Consider the following 24,695-nt stretch of genomic DNA (forward strand, 5'->3'; position numbering starts at 1 on the left):
AAAGTTTTTGATTTCTCTTTTGATTTCTTCTATGACCCATTGTTCATTCAGGAGCATGTTGTTCAATCTCCATGTGTTTGCGTATGCTCTAGGGATTCCTGAGTTGTTCATTTCCAACTTCATTCCTTTATGGTCTGAGAAGCTGCATGGTATGATTCTAATTCTTTTGAATTTGCTGAGACTTGCTTTATGGCCTAGTATGTGGTCAATCCTAGAGAAGGTTCCATGTACTGCTGAGAAGAATGTATAATCTTTAGCTGTAGGATTGAAAGTTCTGTATATATCTGTTAGATCCATTTGGGCTATAGTGTCGTTTAAATCTACTGTATCCTTGTTGATCTTCTGTCCTATTGATCTGTCTATTTCTGAGAGTGGAGTATTGAAGTCCCCCAGTACTATTGTATTGGGGTCTAAGTCTCCCTTTAAGTCCGTTAACAAATCTTTTAGATAAACCGGTGCCCTGTAGTTAGGTGCATATACATTGATAATTGTTATATCTTCCTGTTGAATTGATCCCTTAATCATTATGTAGTGTCCCTCTTTGTCTCTCTTAATGGTTTTTGTGGTAAAGTTTATGGTGTCTGATATTAAGATGGCTACGCCTGCTCTTTTTTCATTTCTGTTGGCATGGTATATCTTTTTCCAGCCTTTCACTTTCAGTCTGTATGGATCTTTGTTGGAAAGATGTGTTTCTTGTAAGCAGCAAATAGATGGGTTTTGTTCCTTAACCCAATCAGCCAAACGGTGTCTTTTAACTGGACAGTTCAGGCCATTCACATTCAATGTGACTAATGATAAGTGGTAACTTTGCCCTGCCATTTGCCAAAGATAAGTTCTAATATATGTATTGAATTCCCTGTGATCTTTTGCTGTGAGCTTTCCTTCCTTGGTTTCCTTCCTTTACCTTCTTTCATATTGATGACCGTGTTTCTTTGTTTCTGTGTGTAACACATCTTTAAGCATCTTTTGTAGGGCTGGACGAGTGGCAACAAATTCTTTCAATTTCTGTTTGTTATGAAAAGTCTTTATTTCACCTTCATTCACAAATGATAGCTTTGCAGGATATAATATTCTGGGCTGGCAGTTGTTCTCTCTTAGTACCTGGGCTATATCTTGCCATTCTCTCCTAGCTTGTAGAGTTTCTGATGAGAAGTCAGCTGTGAGTCTGATTGGAGATCCTCTGAGAGTAATCTGACGTTTCTCTCTTGCACATTTTAGGATCTTTTCTTTATGTTTCACTGTGGAGAGTTTAATTACAACGTGCCGTGGTGAGGGTCTCTTTTGGTCGTGTTTATTAGGGGTTCTGTGAGCTTCTTGTACTAGGATTTCTCTGTCCTTCTCCAAACCTGGGAAATTTTCTGCTAATATCTCACTAAAAAGGCCTTCTAATCCTTTCTCCCTCTCCATGCCTTCAGGAACTCCTAGAACCCGAATGTTGGGTTTTTTAATAGTATCCTGAAGATTCCCGACAATATGTTTCAGATTTCTTTTTTTTTTTTTTTTTTATTTTTATTTTTTTTTTTTTTGACAGGCAGAGTGGACAGTGAGAGAGAGAGAGAGACAGAGAGAGAAAGGTCTTCCTTTTGCCGCTGGTTCACCCTCCAATGGCCGCCGCTGCAGCCGGCGCACCGCGCTGATCCTGGCAGGAGCCAGGAGCCAGGTGCTTTTCCTGGTCTCCCATGGGGTGCAGGGCCCAAGCACCTGGGCCATCCTCCACTGCACTCCCTGGCCATAGCAGAGAGCTGGCCTGGAAGAGGGGTTTCAGATTTCTAATTTCCTCTTCTTTTCTTTGGTCTGACTGTATCCTTTCCTGTTCTCTGTCTTCTAAGTCCGAAATTCTCTCTTCTGCTTCTCCCATTCTGTTTGTAAGGCTCTCTATTGTGTTTTTCATTTGATCTATTGAATTCTTCACTTCAGTCACTATCCCAGCTTCCTGTTGTACTAGTTGTTTCGTTTCATTTTGATTCCTCCTTAATATTTCATTTTCACGAGAGAGATTTTCTATCTTGTCCATTAAGGATTTCTGTAGTTCAAGAATTTGTTTTTGAGAACTTCTTAATGTTCTTATCAATTTTTTGAGATCTGCTTCTTGCATTTCTTCTATGTCATCATCCTCATAATCTTGAATTGGGGTGTCTTTTTCATTTGAGGGCTTCATGGTGACTTCCTTGTTTTTATTACCTTGGTTTTTGCGTTTGTTATTTGTCATATTGGAGATATTTGGTTTCTTCACTGTGGTGCTTTTTCTTGTTATACTATGACTCTAGATTAAGTGGACTATCTGTTTTTGATGGAGCCTTAGGGCTTGAGATGGGTGTGGCCTGAGAGCTCTGTTTGGTGTGCCAAAGGTGACACGCCCAGGTTAGGCGTGGTAAACCTCTCTCTCTCTCTCTCTCTCTCTCTTTTTTTTTTGATTCAACGGGGAAGTTATTCTGCACAGCTGAACGAAGTTGGAGGTAGTTAGCAGGCAAATGATATACCCACAGGAGCCAGGGATCAGAAGCTCTTTCCCAAGGACCACACAGGGAATCTGTTCGGCCCTTAGAGTGGGCTCAAATTCTCCTTCAGTCTCCCACTGGGTTGCCAAAGTTACGGAATTGTAGCGTCTCTGGAGAGTGCTCACGTGAATTCCGTGAGTTCTCTCCCCCACCGTCTCTTTTTTCACAGTCTCAGTTCAGTAGCACCATAAATTTACTAAGTCCTAATCTCCTGTTAATTCGCCCCACCCAGAGTCAGGTTTTTCTGCTAGGCTCAGGGCCGGTGCAGACCTGAGGTCGCTCTGCTTATGACGTATGTCCAAGATGGCGCCTGCTCTTTGTCTTGCTCGCCCTTGAGAGGTGAGCGGAGAGAGAGAAACCCGTGTCCATACCAGTCACCTTTTTTTTTTTCCCTCTCTCTCTCTTCCAGTTAGCTTGGTGAAGTCCCCCCCGCCCCGGGGGTCGTTCCCTCTAGTCTCCTCTCTCCGCTTGCCTGCCGGTGTCTCGGGTTATTGAGGTTCGGCTCACCTCGCGTTCCAGCGCTGGTGTGTTGAGTCTGCCGCTGATGTCCCGAACTGTGGGCTCCCACGCTCTCCACGCAGGTCTGCTCCCCTTCCAGCGCCGATGTGTGGACTCGGAGCCCTGGACTTCCCAAGTCTCCCCACTGTTGCACTCCCCTTCGAGCACTTGCGCGCAGACCCTGCAGCTTGCGCAGCTCAGTCCCGCGGCTCGGCTTCCGCGGCTCAGTCCCGCGGCTCGGTCCTGCGGTTCGGCTTTCGCGCGCGGTGGGCGACCTTGTTCTCCCAGTAGGTCCTCCGATTCACGCCCACTGGATCCAGAAGAGTTTTGTCTGCAATATTTTCCTGGTTCTTTTTTCTGAGGCTACCGTAACTCCCCTTTTATTAAACTAAATTTTCCAGGACTATCGGTGCGCGCCCTCACTATTCCGCCATCTTGGCTCCGCCCCCCGGGACTTGGCCATCTTAACCAATGTCTCACATGCTAGGCCAAACCATTGCCCAGCTTCCTTGTTTTTGCCTCTGTTTCCAGCTTAAGGCTGACCAGAGAAAGCTAAGTGTGCACCCCTAAGAAATCAGATAACATGCCCCACTCCTGGTTGGCCTGTCTGTAGAGTCTTCAGGCCAGGAGCCCTGAAACAAGGCACACAGGGAGGCTTCCCTTTTTTCCATCTGAAGCTTTCCCTCTCCCCTGCCCATTCCATTGCACATGGTAGTGGCTGGCAGTGGCTGGCAGTGGCTGGTGTCGCTCCCCGTCTTCGCGGAGGAATGACATAGGACCCTGCGCTGTTCTTTTGTCTGCTCGGCCCTCCCCGGGTTTGCTGCTGGTTCTTCCCGGGTTGGCTGCCGTCCCTTCCACCTCCGTGGAAGGGCGGTGCCCCCTGCCACTTTCCCCACTTCCACAGGGGAGCGGCACACCGCCGGCCGGCTCTCTCGGGGGCTCTCTTGGGGGCTTCTCGGGGGCTTCTCGGGGGCTGCTCAGGGGTTCCTCAGGTGCTCCCCTTAGATGTTCCTGGTGCATGTTGTCTCTCTCCTCCTTTATAGTCCTCTTCCACCAATCCCAACTCTGCTACCCACAACGCCGAGTACGCTGCTCTCCTCCAATCAGGAGCAGGATCGGCTCCTGCAGGTTATTGGTCGAACTGGAGGCACCTGTGTAGAAGTTGTTTACTCCTCTCCCAGCGCCATATTGTGGGAGAGCAGATGCATAGAATAAGTCTTAATTCCAGTAACTTAGTCTAGTCCGAGTTGCTCCCCACAGCTGGCAGTGGCTGGCAGTGGCTGGCTCCCTGGAATAGGGAGCTCTCACACGCCACGTTTGCTCATTCTCAATTAGGTGACCTAGAGTAATTTCCAAGGTAGTATTCTTAGTGTTTCATTTCTATTGGTATTTATTCCTCTTATATATTTTTAAAAAATTTATTTATTTATTTGAAAGTCAGAATTACACAGAGAGAGAAGGAGAGGCAGAGAGAGAGAGAGAGAGGTCTTCCATCCATTGGTTCACTCCCCAATTGACCGCAACAGCTAGAGCTGTGCCAATCTGAAGCCAGGAACCAGGAGCTTCTTCCAGGTCTCCCATGTGAGTGCAGGGGCCCACAGACTTGGGCCATCTTCTACTGCTTTCCCAGGTCATAGCAGAGAGCTTGATGGGCAGTGGAGCTGCTGGGTCTCGAACTGGTGCCCATATGGGATGCCAGAACTACAGGCAGTGGCTTAACCTGCTACACCACAGTGCTGGCCCAGCTCTTACATATTTTGTCATCTGCATTTGTCATATAGTTTTGTCTTCCTTTCCTTTCTCCTTAGCAATATGCTAAGGCAGATATGTCATGGAATATTTTTGAAAAATATGTTGATAGATGCATAATAATTCATTTTATGCACATGCCCTCAGTGCACTAACCATTGGTCTGCTTTTAAAAAAAATTTTTTTTAAAATTTATGTATTTTTGAAAGATAGAGTTATACAAAGAAGGGGGGGGAGGGAGGGAGGGAGGGAGGGAGGGAGGGAGGGAGAGATCTTGCATCTGCTGGTCACTCCCCAGATGGCTGCAGCCAGGAGCCAAGGGCTTCTCCTAGGTCTCCCAGATGTGTGGCAGGGACCCAACGTCTTAGCCCATCTTTCACTGCTTTCCCAGGCCATTAGCAGGGAGCTGGGTTGAAAATGGAGTAGCTGAGACATGAACGGGCAAATTAAGGGATGCTGTTGTCACAGGTGGTGGTTTAATTAGCTATGCCACAATGTTAGCCCCTTAACTTTAAAGAAAGTTTATTAAGTTATTTTCAACTGCTTGAATGGCAGAGTTATGGGAGACAGAGACAGAGACAGAGAGAGAGACAGAGAGACAGAGAGACAGAGAGACAGAAGTCTTCTATCTGCTGATCATGTTCCAAATGCCCTCAACAGTCAGGGCTGGGTCAGACTGAAGCCAGGAGCTCAGAACTCCATCTGGATCCTCCATGTGTGTGGCAGGTGCCGAAGAACTTATGCCATCATCTAGTGGCTTTGAGGCACAGTAGCAAGAGGCTGGACTGCAAGCCAGCATAGCCAATAACTTGGATACAGGATACAGGAGTCTCAAGCTCGCTTCAACGCACTTAGCCAGAACACCTATCCCCTCAATGCTTCTCTTCCCTCATCTATAAAATGGGCATACTAATATCAATACTGCAGGATAGCAGTTAAGAATAAAATTTAAAGAATATTAAGAGTTTCTAGCAGAATTCCAGACACACAATAGACACTCCATGAATGTTAATGCCCCTGACAGTGAAATAGGATGCTTCAGCTAACATCTCTACCCCTCCACACCTCTCTCCTCTGCCCCCAGATTCTGCTCCACTGGGGTCAAAATAAATTCAGTGCTCAGATAAGCTGTCTGTGGGCCACAGGTCAAGTTTCTCAGCATCTCCCATAACTGAGTGCTTCTCAGAGAACTTGGTAATGAGTAAACAGAACTCCAATAGGGCTCTTCCCGTTGGCATGGCAACCTAACTACCAGCTGTCATGCAGCTTTGTCAGACTGCACATTTAGGGGATTTTGCCAGCCACACCTGATTAACACTTCTTAGCCTGGAGAGAGAGGTAGTGGATGTATAATTGCACTAGGGGCTTGCTATAGGGGCTTGTTCAACCGCACCCCTCAGCCAAACCCAACAAGCCTGTTTGAGGCTTGATTTAGTGAGAGATCTTTATGATCTGCTCCACCCCAGCAGCTACAGATTGCTTAAACCAGGGCTGCCGATATTACCTGCTTGAAGACCTTTTGTCTTCAGGTTTCTGCCTGGCTGACTTTCAAAAACCTCCCCAATCTGGGCTTCAGCCCCGCCTGTGCTCTGCAGGTACAATCTGCAGGTGAGACTCCAGGAAGGCGGAAGAGGCAAGGAGCAGCAGCCAGTTGTCAAAAATGCCAGTGTTTGGGAGACAGAAATCTTGTCTGCAGGAGCAACTCACTGCCTGGGGGTCAGAGACAAGGAGCCTGGTTACCAGTTAACATGAACACAGGGCACCATGGGGCCTGAGCTGTCTGAAGCAATTATGTTCATCCCATTATTTATCCTTCCAACTTCAGGAAAAATGTCTGATTTCTTTCCCAAAGGGTCAGGCGTTTTTCTCAGGGTGGTTGTGTGTGGTGGTACGGGTTGTGCATTGCTCAAAGCTGTTTGACACAGGAGTCAAATAGGAAGCTGAGATACTGCCTCCCTCACTGCTCTGGAATGGGGTCCTGTCTCCCCAGAGAGTAGAAGCTGTTCCTAATTAAAAGAAGACCTTGAAGAAGCTCACAGAGACTCTGCTGAGGCTGCCTCACTTTACCAAACTGTAACAGCAGGGCTCAGGGGAGGGGGTAACTGGGGCAGTGGAAGGGGCCAAAGGGAATAGTGGTTTGTTTGTTTTTTTTTTTTTTTTTTTTTTTTTTTTTTTTTTTTTTTTTTTGCTTCAGGTACATTTCTAAAGAACCTCAAAGTTAGATTTTTCTCATGGAGCCCAGTGAAGTTTGTAAATAAAACGAAGGAGTTGAACCAGAAGGATGGAACAAGTAAAATAGCTTAGGATTTTTATAGCATGGGTTTGAGATATTTGCATTTTCTTGTACAACAGGAGTCTTTAGATGTGCAACAGGCTTGAGCCCCTCTGGAAGCCCTCGCTCTGCTCCCTAGGCCGAGAGGGAGCAGCCCTAGTTCTGGCCTGGAAGCTGAGGGAGTGGGTGTGGTTTGATGGTGATTCTGTCACTTTGCTTCCAGGGAGCTTTTGCGAACTTACTATTGCTGCTCTGCCTTTAACCCTTAGGACCAGTGCTGCACAGTTCACTGGGCGGTGGGACGATCTGCAGTGGTGATACTTCTGGGCCTTTGACTCCCCTAGTCTCCTGCCTTGGTGCAGGTGAGTCAGAGGACCCATGGATCCCAGGCCAGGAACAGGGGTCGTGGACAAAGGCTCTTGTGAGAGTTTCATAAAGACAGAGACTTTGTCTCGTTCGCTCCTTAACTTCATTGCCTGGCATCTGACAGGTTGGGTGATCAAGGGTTCCAGTTTATCTGGGACTCTTCCAGTTTCAGTACGGATAATCCAACATCCTAGGAGGGTAAATGGTCACCCTTCAGGGGTTTGTTAAACAAATGAATGAATGAACAAATGCTTTTTTTCTTCCAAAAGTGTGCATGCATGGAAGAGGTCATGCTAAGTTTCTTGGAGGCCCACACAATCAGAGAGCAGAAGTAGTCCAGGGTCTGCAACTCTGCCAAATGTATCCCATTGCCTATTTCTTTCTTTCTAAGTCCTGAACACTAAAATGACTTTAGAAGAGTCAACTAAAGAATAATATTTTGTGACACGTGAAAATTTCATGAAAATGGATTTCTAGGGTCAGCAAGTACAGTATCATTGACCACAGTCACGCTCGTTCATTGACGTGCCATCGAAGCCTGCAGCAGCTCTGCAGTAGAGTTGGGCAGTTGTGACAGATGTCATGAACTGCCAAGCCAAAATAGCTGTTGTCTAGTTCTTTATAGGGAAAGCTTTCCAGTCTCTTATATTCAAGGCGCTGTCTGGGTTCAAAAGGAGATGAGAGTTAGAGGGTGAGAGCCAGGATGCGCATAGTGCAGGCCCTCCTGGAGCAGCAAGACATGGCGGGTGGTGGTTGGACTCATTCAGGGAGTTCTGCCTCAGCAGGGTGTCTGTACACACTGAAGCCCAGAGCTGTGTGTGCAGAAAGACCACTGCAGCTGTGACATGAGAAGGGTGGCTGTGACCATGGCGTTTGGGAAGTCATGAGCTGCTATGGTTTGGATATGAATTTCCTTGTTGAATGTTGCCCAGAGGCCCATGTATTACAAATCTGGCCTCTAAAGCCTTCGGTGAATGACAAAATTTAATCTAGTTATGGTGTTTAGAAATGGGCTCTTGGGTAGGCGATGGGATTGGGTGATCAAGGTAGAGCCTCCATGATTAAATGCCGGTGGCTTTGTAAGAGACCCCATAGACACAGATAGACACACTCCATATCTCTTGCCATGTGATGCCCGGGTCACTTTGGGATTCTGCCAGCCAGAATGCCATCACCAGAGGTCAAACTAGTGCAGCTTTCCTGGTCTTGGACTGTGAGCTTCTGGTGCCAGGAACCAAAGCAAGCCTCTCTGCTTTATAAACGGAGCTGCCTTGGGTATTTTGTTGTAATAACAAAATAGTGGACAACTGTGGGAGGCCTTTCTCTGTCTTCTGGCTGCCACTGAAGCCTGCATTCTAAAGCACTGCTCAAAGAGGAGCTCAACTGTGACTAAAAGGGATCTCCCATGCAGACCAGATGTGATGAGGCATGGCAACTCATACGAACTGAATTGAGTGAAAATGGAGAAATAGCGACATCTTACACATCTGGAGTGGTGGCTAAGCCTGATCACAAGTTCTGTGGCAGGTTCTGTTGTTGTCATTGCGATATCTGAGGATATACATAACCTGGGGGCGTGCTAAGCCAAGGCCTGAAGTTTGAGAACTGGGATCCAGGTGGTTTATTTTAGTCCAAAGCTGTGGGCTTGTCTGTCCTCCATCTCCCGGGAACCAGGGCAAACCTGGCCTATAGTTGGTGCTAAGTAAATGCTTAATGAGTGAGCAGCAATTTTTATATCTTTCCTTTCTAGGCCCACAGAACCTGTTTCAATCTGGTGTAGATAGTTTACAGGTCACTGTGAGTTTTAAGTATATCGCTATAACTCCTAGGAGTGTGCATTTAAGCTTTATCTATAGTGGAATAAAAGTGTGTTCTTCAACTGAAGAGATTTAAACATTAGGAAATTATCCAGTGACCCAGACCTTCCTCAAATTCTTGAAATCAGTACCTTAAGCACTAATGCTTACTGTACACCCATGAAGTGTCAGGTTCTATTTATTTGTGTATTTATTTGAAAGGAAGACTCGCTCTCGCTCTCTCTCTCTCTCTCTCTCTCACACACACACACACAGAGAGCGAGAGCGAGAGCGAGAGAGAGAGAGAGAGAGAGGGAATATCTTTGCCAGGAGCCAGGAAATCCTTCTGGGTCTTGCATGTGTGTGGCAGGAACCCAAGCATCTGGGTCATCAGCTCCTGCTTTTTCAGGCACATTAGCCGGGAGCTGGGTCAGAAACAGAGCAGCCAGGACTTGAGAGATGGCACTCTGTTGTGGGACACCAGCATCCCAAGCAGCGGCTTTTATTTCTGTGTCGCAGTGCCCCAGTTGTAAGGTTCCAAGATGTGCACACTGTGTGCATTATCTGGAGTCCTCGCAGAAATGCTGCAAGATAGCTCTTCTTCCTGGACATAGAGGCAAATTGAAGTTCACAGAGCTCATGAGACCCACTCCAGGTTACAGAGCAGCGGCTCATCTTTCTCAACCCTCTCAGTCTCTGCTGCACGGGGAGTGCCTGGGAGGAAATGTTTAACCACTGTTTCTCAGAACAAAGGGTTCCCAGAACTGCATCCCTGCTTTTCTTCTGCATGTTGAATTTCTGAGCATGAGCAATTACATAGCCATCACAGACTCTTGCCCATGGGAAACATACTAAGCTTCTCTCCCAGTTGTTTTGCTAGCTATGTGCAGCTGATTTTTTAAATCAATCATCTCAGAAGAAATACAGATAAACCTCCGCTTCATTGGCTTCATCTGAATACTGGGGAAGTTTAGCAAGAGAATGACTTCATTTTAGATAATCAGCTGTCTTCCCCAACTTTTCTCCATCCATAAGTAAGTAGCTGGGTGAGCATCCCTGGGGCCGGGCTGGCCCCTTGTTTTTAGACAAAGTCTGTCTCACGTGGAGTCCAGACTGGCAGTATTCCCCAGAATGGAATGAAATGAGGTATGGATTGAGGATTAATTCCCAGCTTTGTGACAAGACCTTCAACATCCAATTATCAATTATAATGCTATAGAACATATTCCCAGTTCTCATAGCAACTTGGGGACTTGAAGAGATTATTTACCTGGCAGATATTGTCATTTTTTGCTTCTTGTTTTCATAATGCCAAATAATTCCATGTTATGATTTAAGGACTTTCTTTCTTTCTTTTTTTTTTTTTTTTACTGAATCCTTGCTTTAACGCTCTTAGAGTTATCAGCTTGGGAAACAAGAAAGTTGTTTTCTGTGGAGGACTCACAGAGGTTATTGTAGCAAAGGCATTTCTCAAAAGGGGGTTAGTAAGGAGCTTCGTTTTTGATTTTGAAAGACTTTGGGGGAACACTTAAGGTCCAGAGTTTTAAAAATTAACCTTTTCTTCCTGAGTGTAAAAAAGCAAGCAAACAAACTAAAATAACTGGGTACATGGAAACATTTTAATTCAAACATTTAAATGAAAAGTTAAAATCACTAATCAGTGGTTGCAATGATTAATACTCATAATACTTGGCATTTTTAAAGATTTATTTATTTATTTGAAAGAGTTACATAGAAGGCAAAGCAGAGAGAGAGAGAGAGACAGACAGAGAGAGAAAGAGAGAAAGAGCAAGAGAGACACATCAGTCTTCCATCTGCTGATTCATTCTTCAAATGGCTGCAACAGCCAGAGCAGGGCCAGGTTGAAGCCAGGAGCCAAGCAATTTATCTGGGTCTTCCATGTGGGTGCAGGGGTCCAAGGACTTGAACCATTTTCTGCTGCCTTCTCAGGTGCTTTAGAAGGGAGCTGGATTGGCAGTGGAGCAGCCAGGACTTGAACGGGCGACCATATGGAATGGTGGTGCTGCAGATGGTGGCTTTATTCACTGTGCCACAGTGCTAGCCCCTGTTTGGCACATATGTATGTGCATTGTTTTTAAGGGCTAAGCACTAGGCTATATATATATATATTTTGACAGGCAGAGTGGACAGTGAGAGAGACAGAGAGAAAGGTCTTCCTTTGCCGTTGGTTCACCCTCCAATGGCCACCGCGGCCAGCACGCTGCGGCTGGTGCACCGCGCTGATCCGAAGGCAGGAGCCAGGTGCTTCTCCTGGTCTCCCATGCAGGTGCAGGGCCCAAGCACCTGGGCCATCCTCCACTGCACTCCCAGGCCACAGCAGAGAGCTGGCCTGGAAGAGGGTCAACCGGGACAGAATCCGGCGCCCCGACCGGGACTAGAACCCGGTGCGTCAGCGCCGCAGGTGGAGGATTAGCCTATTGAGCCACAGCGCCAGCCTAGGCTATTTTTTTAAAAAAAAGTTTATTTATTTATTTGAAAGGCAGAGTTACAGAGAGGCGGAGGCAGAGGCAGAGGCAGAGAGAGGTCTTCCATTTGCTGGTTCACTCTCTAGATGGCTACAACAGCCAGAGCTGAGCAGATCTGAAGCCAGGAACCAGAAGCTTCTTCCAGGTCTCCCACTTGTGTGCAAGGGCCCAAGGACTTGGGCCATCCTCTACTGCTTTCCCAGGCACATTAGCAGGGAGCTGAATCACAAGTGGAGCAGCTGGGACTCAAACTGGCATCTATATGGGACACAGGCAGCAGCTTTACCAGCTATACCACAGTGCTGGCCTCCACTATGCTATTTTACATGAATTTCCTTAAGTCTTTCTACAAATGTTTTTTAAAATTAATTAATTAATTAATTCGAAAGGCAGAGTTACAGAGAGGGAGAGGCAGAGACAGATGGAAAGGTCTTCCAACTGCTGTTTCACTCCCCAAATGGCTACAATGGCCAGAGCTGAGCCAATCTGAAGCCTGGAGCCAGGAGCTTTTTCCCATTCTCCCATGCAAGTGCAGGGGCCCAAGCACCTGGGCCATCTTCTACTGCTTTTCCAGGCCCTAGCAGGGAGTTGAATTGGAAGTGGAGTAGCTGGGATTCATCTGTGGGCTGGAGGAAGCTTAGCTTACTATGCCACAGCACCGGCCCCTACAAATGTTTTTATTAACGATCATTGCACATATTTGTGGATGACAGTGTGATTTTTCATTGGATGCATAGAAGCGTACTGATCAGAACAGGGTCTTCAACATTTCCCCTCTGTGATATAACCTTATGACTGGAGACTTGGAGCTCCTTCTGTTCATTCATGCAGCATACGGGGCCTTCTTGGGGGCTGTGGTCCCCTCACTGTGCTGTGCAACAGCAGGATCTTGTTCCTTCCGTCTGGCTCTGACTTGGTACCTGCCATCCAAACTCCCTCTTTCCCTGCTGCATCCTCTCAGCATCTGTTAATCACCGTTCTGTGTTTAGGCTGAGTTTTTCGTGGTTCCCACATAAGTGGGATAACTTGTGTTGTTGGTCTTTGGGTGTCTGACTTACTTCACTTAACCTGATGGCTACTTCAGGAGATAAGTAATGTTGTTATCACATTTTGTAGATGAGAGGCTGTTTGGAGACGTTAAAGAATTCGCTCAAGGCCACCCTGAGAAAGACATACATGTGGGATTCAAACCTACCTAAACAGAGTAAAGCTAGATTTCTGAACTTGGACTCTTCCCATCCTTGAAGGTTACATTTGTAGGTATGCATACAATAGATGTCCTGTTGCTGGCTATACATATTTAATTACATATATTCAAGTGAATTCTTTTTGTTTATAGAGCTTGTTATTTTACATGGTGTTCCTTCTTAAATTTGTTTATTTAAAGGCAGAGAGAGACAGATTTTTCATCACCCCTCAAATGCCTACAACAGTCAGGACTGGGCCACGTTGAAGCTAGGAACATGGGACTCCATCTGATATGCCAAATGGATGGCAAGGGATCCTCATCTACTGCATTTCAAAATGTGCATCAGCAGGAAGCTGGGTCAGGAGTGGAGGAGCTGGGACTCAAAACAGCCACTACTGTAAGGATTGCTTCCCAAGTGGCAACTTAACTACTGAGCTAAACACTTGCCTGCAAATTTGTGTTTAGTGCAGTTACTTACCCTGTGTACATAGCTTTGTGCTCCACCTTTTTTTTTTTCTTTCTTTTTCTTTTTAAAGATTTATTTATTTATTTCTCAGGTAAAGTTACAGACAGTGAGAGGGAGAGACAGAGAGAAAGGTCTTCCTTCTGATGGTTCACTCCCCAGTTGGCTGCAACGGCCAGAGCTGTGCCGATCTGAAACCAGGAGCCAGGAGCTTCCTCTGGGTCTCCCACATGGGTGCAGGGCCTAAGCGTTTTGGGACATTTTCTATTGCTTTCTTAGGCCATAGCAGACAGCTGGATTGGAAGCAGAGTAGCCAGGTCTTGAACCGGCGCCCATATGGGATGCTGGCACTTCAGGCCAGGGCGTTAACTCACTGTGCCACAGTGCTGTGCTGATCCAAAGCAAGGAGCCAGGTGCCTCCTCCTGGTCTCCCATGCGGGTGCAGGGCCCAAGGACTTGAGCCATCCTCCATTGCCTTCCCGGGCCACAGCAGAGAGCTGGACTGGAAGCGGAGCAACCGGAACTAGAATCGGCGCCCATATGGGATATGGGCGCCGCAGGCGGGTGATTAACATAGTGTGCCACGGTGCTGGCCCCCACCTTTTTTTCTATTGAACTTGTCAGACACATTTATTTCCCCATGCCATTAAATTGTTTTAAGAAAACCATCATTTTTAATTAGTTGCAATTTAAAAAAGATTTATTTATTTATTTGAAAGAGAGAGAGCATGCCCGCTTCCATCCACTATTGTGCTCCCCAGATGGCCACACAGCCAGGGCTGTCAGCTGGGAGCCTCATCTGGGTCTCCACATATGTGGCAGGGGCCCAAGACCTTGGATCACTTTCAACTGCTTTGCCCAGGCCATTAGCAAGGAGCTGGATTGGAAGTGGAGCAGCTGGGACATTGTCGCTCCCCCTCTTCGTGGAGGAACGACACAGGACCCTGCGCTGTTCTTTTGTCTGCTCGGCCCTCCCCGGGTTTGCTGCTGGTTCTTCCCGGGTTGGCTACCGTCCCTTCCACCTCCGTGGAAGGGCGGTTCCCCCTAGCCACTTTCCCCACTTCCGTGGGGGAGCGGCACACTGCCGGCTGGCCCTCTCGGGGGCTGCACAGGTGTTCCTTCAGATAGATGTTCCCTTAGATGTTCCTGGTGCATGGTGTCTCTCTCCTCCTTTATAGTCCTCTTCCACCAATCCCAACTCTGCTATCCACACGCCGAGTACGCTGCTCTCCTCCAATCAGGAGCAGGTCCTGCTGTTTATTGGTTGAACTGGAGGCAGCTGTGTAGAAGCTGTTTTCTCCTCTCCCAGCGCCATATTGTGGGAGAGCAGATGCATAGAATAAGTCTTAATTCCAGTAACTTAGTCTAGTCCGAGTTGCTCCCAGTTGCTCCCCACAGGACATGAACCGGTGGGGCCCATATGGCATGCTGGCGTCATGAGGGATATATTTACCCACTACACAACAATGCTGGCCCTCAGTTAGTTGAATTTGTAGAAAATAAAATATTTATATTTTACTTCACATCACGCTTTACAATAAATTCCAGATAGATTTAAACAATTCTAAAAAGAAACAAAACAAGTGAATCAGCCCACCTGAGTTTGAACCACAGTCCTCTTATCAGCTCTGTGATCTGGGCACGATACTTATCCTGCCTCATCCTCTACTTTTATATTATTTTAACTGTTGTAAGAATTGTAGATATTTATGGAGTAGCAGGTGATGTTTCTACACACGTCTATGATGTGTAATATCCAATGACAGTAGACAGATCTATTTTCTGAATGTTTAACTTTTTCTTTGGTGAAAACATTCAAAATCCTTTGTTCTATTTTTGGTTTTCAGATAAATATATAATTTGTAGTCCTCCTATATGCAATAGGACACCGAACTTCTTAATCCTAACTATAACATTACCGATTAATCTACATTTTCTCATTTTTCCCTCCCTACTACTCTCCCCAGACACTGGTGACCACCGTTATACTCCTACTTTCTATAAGATTGATTTATGTTCCACAGATAAGTAAGATAGTGAGATACTTCTCTTCCCATACTATGTTTATTTTACTTAATGCAATGACTTCCAGTTCCTGTTGCCAATGCAAGATTTCATCTTTCTTCTGGCTGAATAGTATTCCATTGTGTTTACACCCCAGACTTTCTTTATCCTTTTTACAGTTGATGGACATGTAAGCTGTTTATATTTCTTGATAATTGTCAACTGTGCTTCAGTAAGCATGGAAATTCACACGCCTTTTTTTTTTTTTACAATAATTTCATTTCTCTTCCATGTGTTTACTTGAGAGTTGTTTTGTGACATATCACATGATCTATCCAAGAGAATCTTTTATGTGCTGTTGAGAGAAATCTGTATTCTGCAGATATTGGATGGTAAATTCTATAGACTTCTGCAGGTCCAGTTGATCCAGGGAACAACATAACTCCACTGTCTTTGCTGATTTTTTTGCTTGGAGAATCTGTCCATTTCTGAAAGTGGGCATTGCAGTCTCCTAATATTATTATATTGGGGTCAATCTTTTTCTTTAGCCCTACTAACATTTGCTTTATGATTTGAGTACTTCAGTATGAATGCATATATTTATAATTGCTATTTCCTCTTACTCAGTTGAACCTTCTATAATTATATAATGACTCCTTGTCTTTTTTTTTTTTACTGATTTTGAGTTAAAAATCTTATCTGATATGAGTATGTTACACTTTCTTTTGGAGTCTATTTGAATAGAATACTTTATCCTTTTATTGTCTGTGTGTATCCTAAGAATTTAATTGTTTCTTTTTAAAAAAATATATTACACATCTTTTAAAAAAGTATTTATTTATATGAAAGGCAGAGTTACAGAGGGGCAGAGAGAAAGAGAGAGAGAGGGATAGAGATGGATAGATATATATATATAGAGAGAGAGAGACAGAGACAGAGTCTTTGACTTGCTGGTTCGCTCTCCAAATGGTCACAGTGGCTGGATCTGGGCCAATCTGAAGCCAGGTGCCTGGAGCATATTCCAGGTCTCCCATGTGCGTGCAAGGGCCCAAGGTCGTGGGCCATCTTGTACTGTTTTCCTAGGCCATAGCAGAGAGCTGGATAGGAAGTGGAACAGCCAGAACTCAAATGGGCATCCATATGGGATGTTGGCACTGCAGGTGGCAGCTTTATCTGCTACACTACCGTTGGCTCTGAAATGAGGTTTTTTTTATGATTTCAAAATATATTACAAAAGCAACAGTAACCAAAGAGTATGTTATTGTGTAAAAACAGATACAAGGAACAATGGGACAGAATGGAGCCCAGAAGTAATCCCATGTGAATAGTCACCTGGTATTTTTCAAATGTACCAAGAATAATCATTGGGGAGAGAATAGTCTTCAATAAATAATGCTGGCAATGAGACATCTACATGAAGAGAAAAGGAGATTTTTACCTTATGGTATATCCAAAAGTCAGCTCAAAATAATGACTTAAATGTAAGACTTGAAGCCATGTAATGCTAAGAAGAAAACTAAGGCAAAAAAAAAAAAAAAAAACTCTTGACATTGTTCTGGATAGCAAGATTTTGGATCTGACACCAAAAGCACAGAAAATAATAACTAAAACAAGTGGGACTACATGAAACTAAAAAGTTTCTGCACAGCAAAGTAAGAATAAAAAAGAGAAATAGTATCTTAATGGAATGGGATAAAAATATTTGCAAACCATCTGATAAGAGGTCTATCCAAAATATACAACAACTCTTACAACTCAACAGCAACATAGTCTTCCCCCCAAGCAATTAAAAGTAGATAAAGGATCTGAATATTTTTAAAAATGATACATACAAATGGTCAGCAAGGAAAATAAAATTATGTGGGTAGGCATTGTTAAGCCACCGCCTGGGATGCTGCTTCCCATATCACAGCATTGGTTTGAGTTCTGGCTGTTCAGCTTCCAATCAAGCTCCCTGCCAATGTGCCTGGGAAGGCTACAGAAGACAACGCAACTGGCACTGTGGTGTAGTGAGTGAAGCCTTTGCCTGAAGTGCCAGCATCCCATATGGGTGCTGGTTTGAGTCTCGGCTGTTCCTCGTCCAATTCAGCTCTCTGCTGTAGCCTGTGAAAGCAGTGCAAGATGGCCCAAAGAGACCTGGAAGAATCTCCTGGCTACTGCCTTCAGAACAGCATGGCTCCTACCATTGTGACCAACTAGGGGGTGAACCAGCAGATGGAGGACCTCTCCCTCTCTCTCTCTCTCTCTCTCTCTCCTCCTCTCTCTGTGTAACTCTGACTTTCAAGAAATAAATAAATCTTAAAAAAAAAAAGAGATGGCCCAAACACCCTGGCCCCTGCACTCATATTGGAGATCTGGCTCCTGGCTCCAGCCTGACCCAGGCCAGCCTCAGCCCTGTGGCCATCTGATGCCAACAGATGTAAGACCTCTTTGTATCTCTCCCTACCCACGCCCCATCACTCTGCCTTCCAAATAAATAAAACAAATCTTGAAAAAAGAAAATATTTGCTCTGCATCACTAATCACTGGGGAAATGTAAATAAAAATCACAGTGAAATATCATCTGACATCTACTGAGATTGCCATTACCCAAAACCCCAAGGACAACAAGCGTTAGCAGGGGTGTGGAGAAGGGGAAATGCTTGGACACTGTTGTTAGGAACATTAATTGGCACAGCTAATATGGAAAATAGTATGAAAGTTCCCCAAAATATTAAAAAATAGGAATGCCATATGACCCAGATTGATTAGTTTTTGGATGTATGTGCAAAGGAAGTAAAATCACCAACTGCATGAGGTATCTGCAGTCCTAGGTTCATTGAGGCATTAGTCACAATAGCCAAGAAATGGTTACCACTTGAACAGATGAATGGATAAAGAAAACATGGTGCACACAGACACACTGGGATATCATTCAGTCCTGAAATGAAGGAAACACTGTCATTCACAAAAACATGGATGAACCTAGAGGACAGTGTGCTAAGTTAAGCTTAACGCAGAAAGACAAATAGTACATGATATAGCCTAGAAGCTGAGGTGTTAATTAAGTCACCTGTATCCCACATAGAGTACCTGGGCTCAGCACCAGGCTCTGGCTCCTGACTCCAGCTTCCTGCTAATGCAGACCTTGGGAAACAGCAGGTGAAGACCCAAATAATTGGATTCCTGTCACCCATGTAGGAGACATGGATTGAGTTCCCAAGCTCCTGAATTAAGTCTGATCAAGCCCTAGCTGTTGCAAGCATTTGGGGCATGAACCAGCAAATGAGAGCTCTCTCCATGTTTATCTCTCTCTGTCTCCCAGTCCCTCCAAGAAATACATTTAACAGAAAACACTAGCAAACCAAATTCAACAGCACATTAAAAAGACCACAGAAACACCATACAGCACAGCCAAGTGGGTTTTATCCCAAAGATGAAAGGATGGGTCAGCAAATCAGTCAATGTGATCATCTCAGTAGGCATTAAAAAAAGAAATCCAGAGACACAGACACTCATTCACAATCAAGAAGCTCAACAGAATATGTACAGAAAGCTCTCACCTCAACACAATAAAGGTCAAATAGGAAAATCCCACAGCTAACCTCATAATCACTGAGAAAAAATGCAAGTGTTCTCTCTAAGATCTGATACAAGGCAAGGATGTCCACTGTTGTTACTCCTTCTCAACATGGTTCTGGAAGTCCCAGCCAGAACAATTAGAGAGGAACAAGAAATAAAAGGCACCCCAATTGGAAAGGAAGAAGTAAAATTATCTTTGTACCTGGCATGATTATATATGCAAAAGTTATTTTTTAATAAAACATTTACTTATTTGAAAAGAAAGAAAGAGAAAGAGAAAGAGGAAGAGGAAGAGAGAAAGAGAAAGAGCAAAAGAGAAAGAGAAAGAGAGCGAGGGAGGGAGAAATCTCTTCCATCTGGTGGTCTACTCCCCAAAAGCCAGAGAAATGAGTTTCTTGTAAGCGGTATATAGTTGTATTTCACCCCCTTTTATCCATTTTGCCAGTCTATGTCTTTTAATTGTACAACTTAGCTCCATTTACATTTAAGAGAATTCTTGATAGGTAAGGTTTTACTACCACCATTTTGATGCTTATATTGTGTTTCCCTCCCTCCCTCCCTCCTTCTCTCTTTTTCTCCCTTTCTTACAAACCTCATTTGTGGTTAAGTGATTTTTCTCTAGCAGCATATTTTGATTTCTTATGATTTTTGATTGAACTATTATAAATTTGTCCTTTGTCTCCCATGAGGCTTATAAAAATACCTTTTGGTTATAGCTATCTATTTTGAAATGACCACTACTTGACATTGGCTGTGAAGATTGGAAAAGAAACAAATAGGAAAAGAGATGAGAACTAATAAGAACACAACATGCTCCATGTCTCCATACATCTTGAATTTTTGATGACCCATTTTACGTATTTCTATTTTGTCTGTTTCTAACATATTAGTATAGTTATCATTTTTAGCAAATTGCTTTCTTTTTAGTCTTCATACTAAAGATATGAGTGGTTTACATGCCATGTTTATATGATTTAAGCCTTCTGAATTTGTGTAGTTATTCTTCCCAGTGAGTTTTCTATCTTGCATTTTCTTAGTACTTGTTTCTCTTTCAGTTTGAAGAATTCTCTGGAGTATTTCTTGTAAGACAGCTCTGGTTGTGATAAACTCTCTCAGCTTTTGTTCACCTGGGAATGTCTTTATCTCTCCTTCATATCTAAAGGAGAGCTTTACTGGGTTCAGTTCTTGGCTGACACCTTTTTTCTTTTAGTACTGTGAAAATTTCCTACCGATCTCTCTTGGCCTGGAAGGTTACTGCTGTTGGGACCCCTTTACGTGTGAGTAGTTGGTTTTCCGTCTTGGCATTGAGAGTCCTTTCTTTATCCTTAACCTTGAAGAGCATGATTGTAGTATGCTTTAGGGTTGACTGTGATGAGTTGAATCTGACTGTTGACCTTGACTTTCCCATGGCTGGAGAGTGCCATCTTTCTCTAAGTTTGGGATGTTTTCTGTGATTATCTCTTTGAACATGCTTTCTACTCATTTGGAATTCTCAAGTTTCTCTTGAACTCCAGTAACTTAGATATCTGTTTTTTTCATGCTGTTCTGAAGTCCACAAAAGCTTCCTTAATTCCACTTGATTGTTTTTCTTTGTTTCTTCTGACTGTGTATTTTCAAAGAGCCTGTATTTGAGCTCTCTGACCCTTTCTCTTTGTGGTCTGTTCTTCTATCAGTGACTTCTACCATGCTTTTAATCTCACTTAGTGTATTTTCAGGTCAAGGACTTCTGTTTGATTTTTAAAAATTACTTCCTTCTCTCTGTGTGCTTTTGAAGTTTGCTGAGTTTCCCTAAAACAGTTATTTTTGATTATTCATATTCATATTTGAAAATGTCAGTGTCTAAGTGATTGGCTTCTGACATTTTACCTTGTTCATTAGGTGAGGTCATGGTTTTCTAAGAGTTCTTGACACTTGTTAATATACGAAATTGTCTGTACACTGGGGGACTAGTTTTTTTTTTTTTTTCTGGGCTTTATAATCTGACTTCATTTGTGGCTGTCCCTTCAGAAATTCTAAGTCTGTTTATTTTCTCTGCTTCCATTCCAGGAGTGGAGGGTGCCCTACACAGAGATTTGCTGTGATTCTACTATTGGTGTATTGTTACTGTTTCAATCCTAGAGGATGCCCTGAGCTCAGATGTGTCCCAAATTTCCAGTTGGTGTGTTATTCAGAATGTACTGCAAATGTCTAAAAAGAGGATAGTCTATTTCTACAAGCCTCTTCCTGAGTCTGGGATAGACCCAGACAAGTCCCATGACTGTCAGCCTCATAATGCTAGGTCATACGCAGAGCCTACAGCCCACTAACACAGTGCAGCATGGGGATAAGACCAGAGTCCACGCTGCTGTGGTCTGTATGTTGCTGTCGTGGACTCACGGTGATGCTGGCTGCATTGTGAATGTGATCAGCTGGGGTCACGTGACTCCACCAGGCCTCAGGGCTGGCCCTGCAAGTACTGGTCTAGGGACAGGGACTGTAAAGATCTGCCAAATTTGGAGTTTTACCATCCTGGCTTTGAATCCTAGGGCCCAATTCTACAGTTCCTTGCTGTTTTCCCAAGGTTGATGAAGGAGTAATAAGGCAGCCCCCTGGCTACCCAAGCTGGCACTAAACTGGGTCCCATCTTGGTCTTAGAGTCACTGGGACCTAAAAAGGTTGAGACTTGCATTCCAGGCCAAAATGAGACCAACTGTGAGTCAAACAATAGCAAGTCCATCCCATGGGGGTACAGGACTCCACCTGAAGCTGGAATAATTCTCCAGTCTCCATCTGCCAGCCCTGGCCTAGGGCTAGTGCAGGCCTTTTTAATTTTATCAGGTGCTGAAAAAGTGGGCAGGGCTGGTTTTGTGGCTTAGCAGGTAAAGCCACCGCCTATGACAACGGTATCCCATATGAGTGCTGATTCGAGTTCTCACTACTCCAATTTCAATCTGTTTCTTTGCTAATGGCCTGGGAAAGAAGAGCAGAAGATGGCCCAAGTGCTTGGGTCCCTGCCACTCATGTGGGAGACCTGGAAGAAGCTCCTGGCTCCTGACTCTAGCCTGGTGCAGCCCTGGCTGTTACAGCCCTCTGGAGAGTGAACCAGCAGATGGAAGATTCTCTCTTTCTCTCTCTCTCTCTCTCTCTCTCTCTCTCTCTCTCTCATTCTGACTTTTAAAATAAATAAATAAGCCTTTTGTAAAAGATTTTTTTTTTTTATTTTGAAAGTCAGAGTTACACAGATAGAGAAGGAGAGGCAGAGAGCTGCGCTGATCCAAAACCAGGAGCCAGGAGCTTCTTCTGGGTCTCCCATGCAGGTTCAGGGGCCCAAGGACTTGGGCCATCTTCTACTACTTTCCCAGGCCACAACAGAGAGCTGGATCAGAAGTGGAATAGCCGGGACTCGAACCTGTGCCCAGGTGGGATGCTGGCACTGCAGGTGGTGGCTTTACTCGCTACACCACAGCACCAGCCCAATAAATGAATTTTAAAAAAAGAAAAAATAGAGGCAGTCCATCTATAACCTCTGAGCTCCAAGGCAAAGTCTCGTGTTCCTTCTCCCATACTCCTCAGTATTTTAAATCTTGCTCTGCTGTGTGCCAGAGGCTCAGTGAGGCTGTCTCTTGGCCTACTGGATAAGGAGGGTCCAGAGATTGAGTCTGCAGATACCAGGCTGGGAGCAGAGGCCTTGGGGCCATGTCTGGCTCCGGTGGTTGCCATGGTGGGACACAGACTCTCACTTCTGAAGTCTGGACTCGATTCCCTGTCTGTCCCCTAGGTGGCAGGTGTCTCTCTTCATGCTGTGGTACTTGGAGTTTTGGGAGGGGTGGTATGCAAGACTCTTGCCTTTCTGCTTTCTTTCATGTGTCTTTTGTTATTATTATAGTAAAACCAGGCACTGTGGTCTCTTACCTGGCTTCCGTAGCTCTGGCGAATGTGACTTAGTGTGTGAATAGCTGTTGACACTGGTGTCTTTGTGGGGAGCTGAGCATCAGAGGATCTTAATCAGTTGTCATCTCGCTCTGCTTTCTGCTTCTTAGTCCGCACAATAGAACTGAGATAGTTTCCAGGTCAGAGGGCTTTAGAGAAGTTTGGAGAAGTTCTCTTCCATGAGAGAAGTTGAGAACTGTGCCCAGCATATAGAAAGTTCTAAGTCATGTTGGATACTATTATTATATAAGCATGTAAAGAAGGAAAACAATTTGTCCAAAATTTCTGGGATTAGCAGCCCTTGCCCCTGCCCCAGGACTGCCTCTAAATAATGCATTCAGTTGAACTAATTAGATCCCTTAACTGCTTTTCCATTCTTGAGAACTGAGGTCTGTTTGAATGGGTATCTAATGAGGAATTGCTTTTATTCTTGGATGTGGCTTGTGGGTGAATTAAGTCAGTTTTAAATTAAGTTCAGAAATGAGAATATTGTCTTCCTTCCTCTCAGCTTATTTTTTCTCTATTACAGAATCACAAACGAGAGGTTTGGTGTATGAGTCTGCATATTCACAAGAGGCAAAAATACGATTTCCATAACCAGCTTCCAGTCTTCAAGGAAAAGAGCTGGCTTAATTGCTAAGTAAAGACAGAGGGTGAATTCTAGCCGAGTCTCAGGTCAGATGTAGCCCCAACCTCCCATCAAAATGAAGCCAGAGTTGTTTCAGATTCAATATGAAGCTACTGACACTTAAATATGTTAAATTTGCTAGATGTCCTCAATGACAAATCTGTATGTAAACTCGGCTGTGTGCCTGGCTTGTTTGGATCTGAATGATAAAATCAGACAGCAGCGTTTCATCAGAAAGCTTGAACAATATGTGGTAGACTAATGAAGCAGTTGGCACTTCCAAGAAATTCTAGAATGACTATTCTAGCAACGTGAAGCCTTGTGTCCTAGGATTAAACAGCTTTGGGATGGCAAAAAGCAGCAAGCATCTCTTCATATGCATAATCTCTTGCTGTATATCTTCTTTGGTGAAATGTCTGTTCAAATATTTTGTATATTTTTAAAAATTGGATGTCTTGTTTTCTTATACTAGTCTAAGAGTTGTTCTTATATTCTGGGTACATTTCCTCTATTTGAGAGAGAGAGAGAGAGGGAGAGAGGAGAGGAGAGGAGAGGAGAGATAGATCTCATTCTCCCAGCCACTGGTTCACTCCTCAGTTGCTGGGTAGCTGGGAATTCAATCCTGTGTGGCAGGGACCCAACTACTTTCCTCATCACTGCTGCCTCCCAGGGTGTACACTAGCAGGGAGCTGGAACCTGGAGCAGAGGTGGGACTTGAACCCAGACACTCTGGTGTGGGAAGCCAGAAACCTGGAACTCTACCCAGGTCTCCCACATGGGTGGCAGGGACCCAAGTGTGTGGGCTATCTTCCACTGCTTTCCTGGGCATGATAGCAGGGAGCTGGATCAGAAGCAGAACAAGCGGGACTTGAAGTGATGCTCATTTGGGATGCTGGTGCTGCAGGCTGCAGCTTACCCTGCTGTGCCACAACTGGCATTAGTAATGGCTTTATAGGAGGGAGAGTGAATGAGCACACTTGCTCTGTTTCTCTGTGTGCTGCCCTCTGTCTGTGATGCTGCAGCAAGAGGGCCCTTACCAGATGCTGAGCAGATGCTGGAGCCATGCTCTGGGATTCTCCAACCTTCAGAATTGAGAGCCAAATGAACTCCGTTCTTTATAAATCACCCAGTCTCAAGTATTTAGTTATAGCAACAGAAAACTCATTAAGGCAGTAATATGAGAACAGTGTAAAATTTGTTGAATATTGGTATGTAAATATACATGAAAAACAACCATAAACAAATTATATCGATTTTTCTTGAAAGCAGCTGTCAA

The sequence above is a fragment of the Oryctolagus cuniculus genome, chromosome 10 (assembly GCF_051225735.1).
Source record: "Oryctolagus cuniculus isolate XC-2025 breed Fujian yellow rabbit chromosome 10, ASM5122573v1, whole genome shotgun sequence".
Taxonomy (NCBI): Eukaryota; Metazoa; Chordata; class Mammalia; order Lagomorpha; family Leporidae; genus Oryctolagus; species Oryctolagus cuniculus.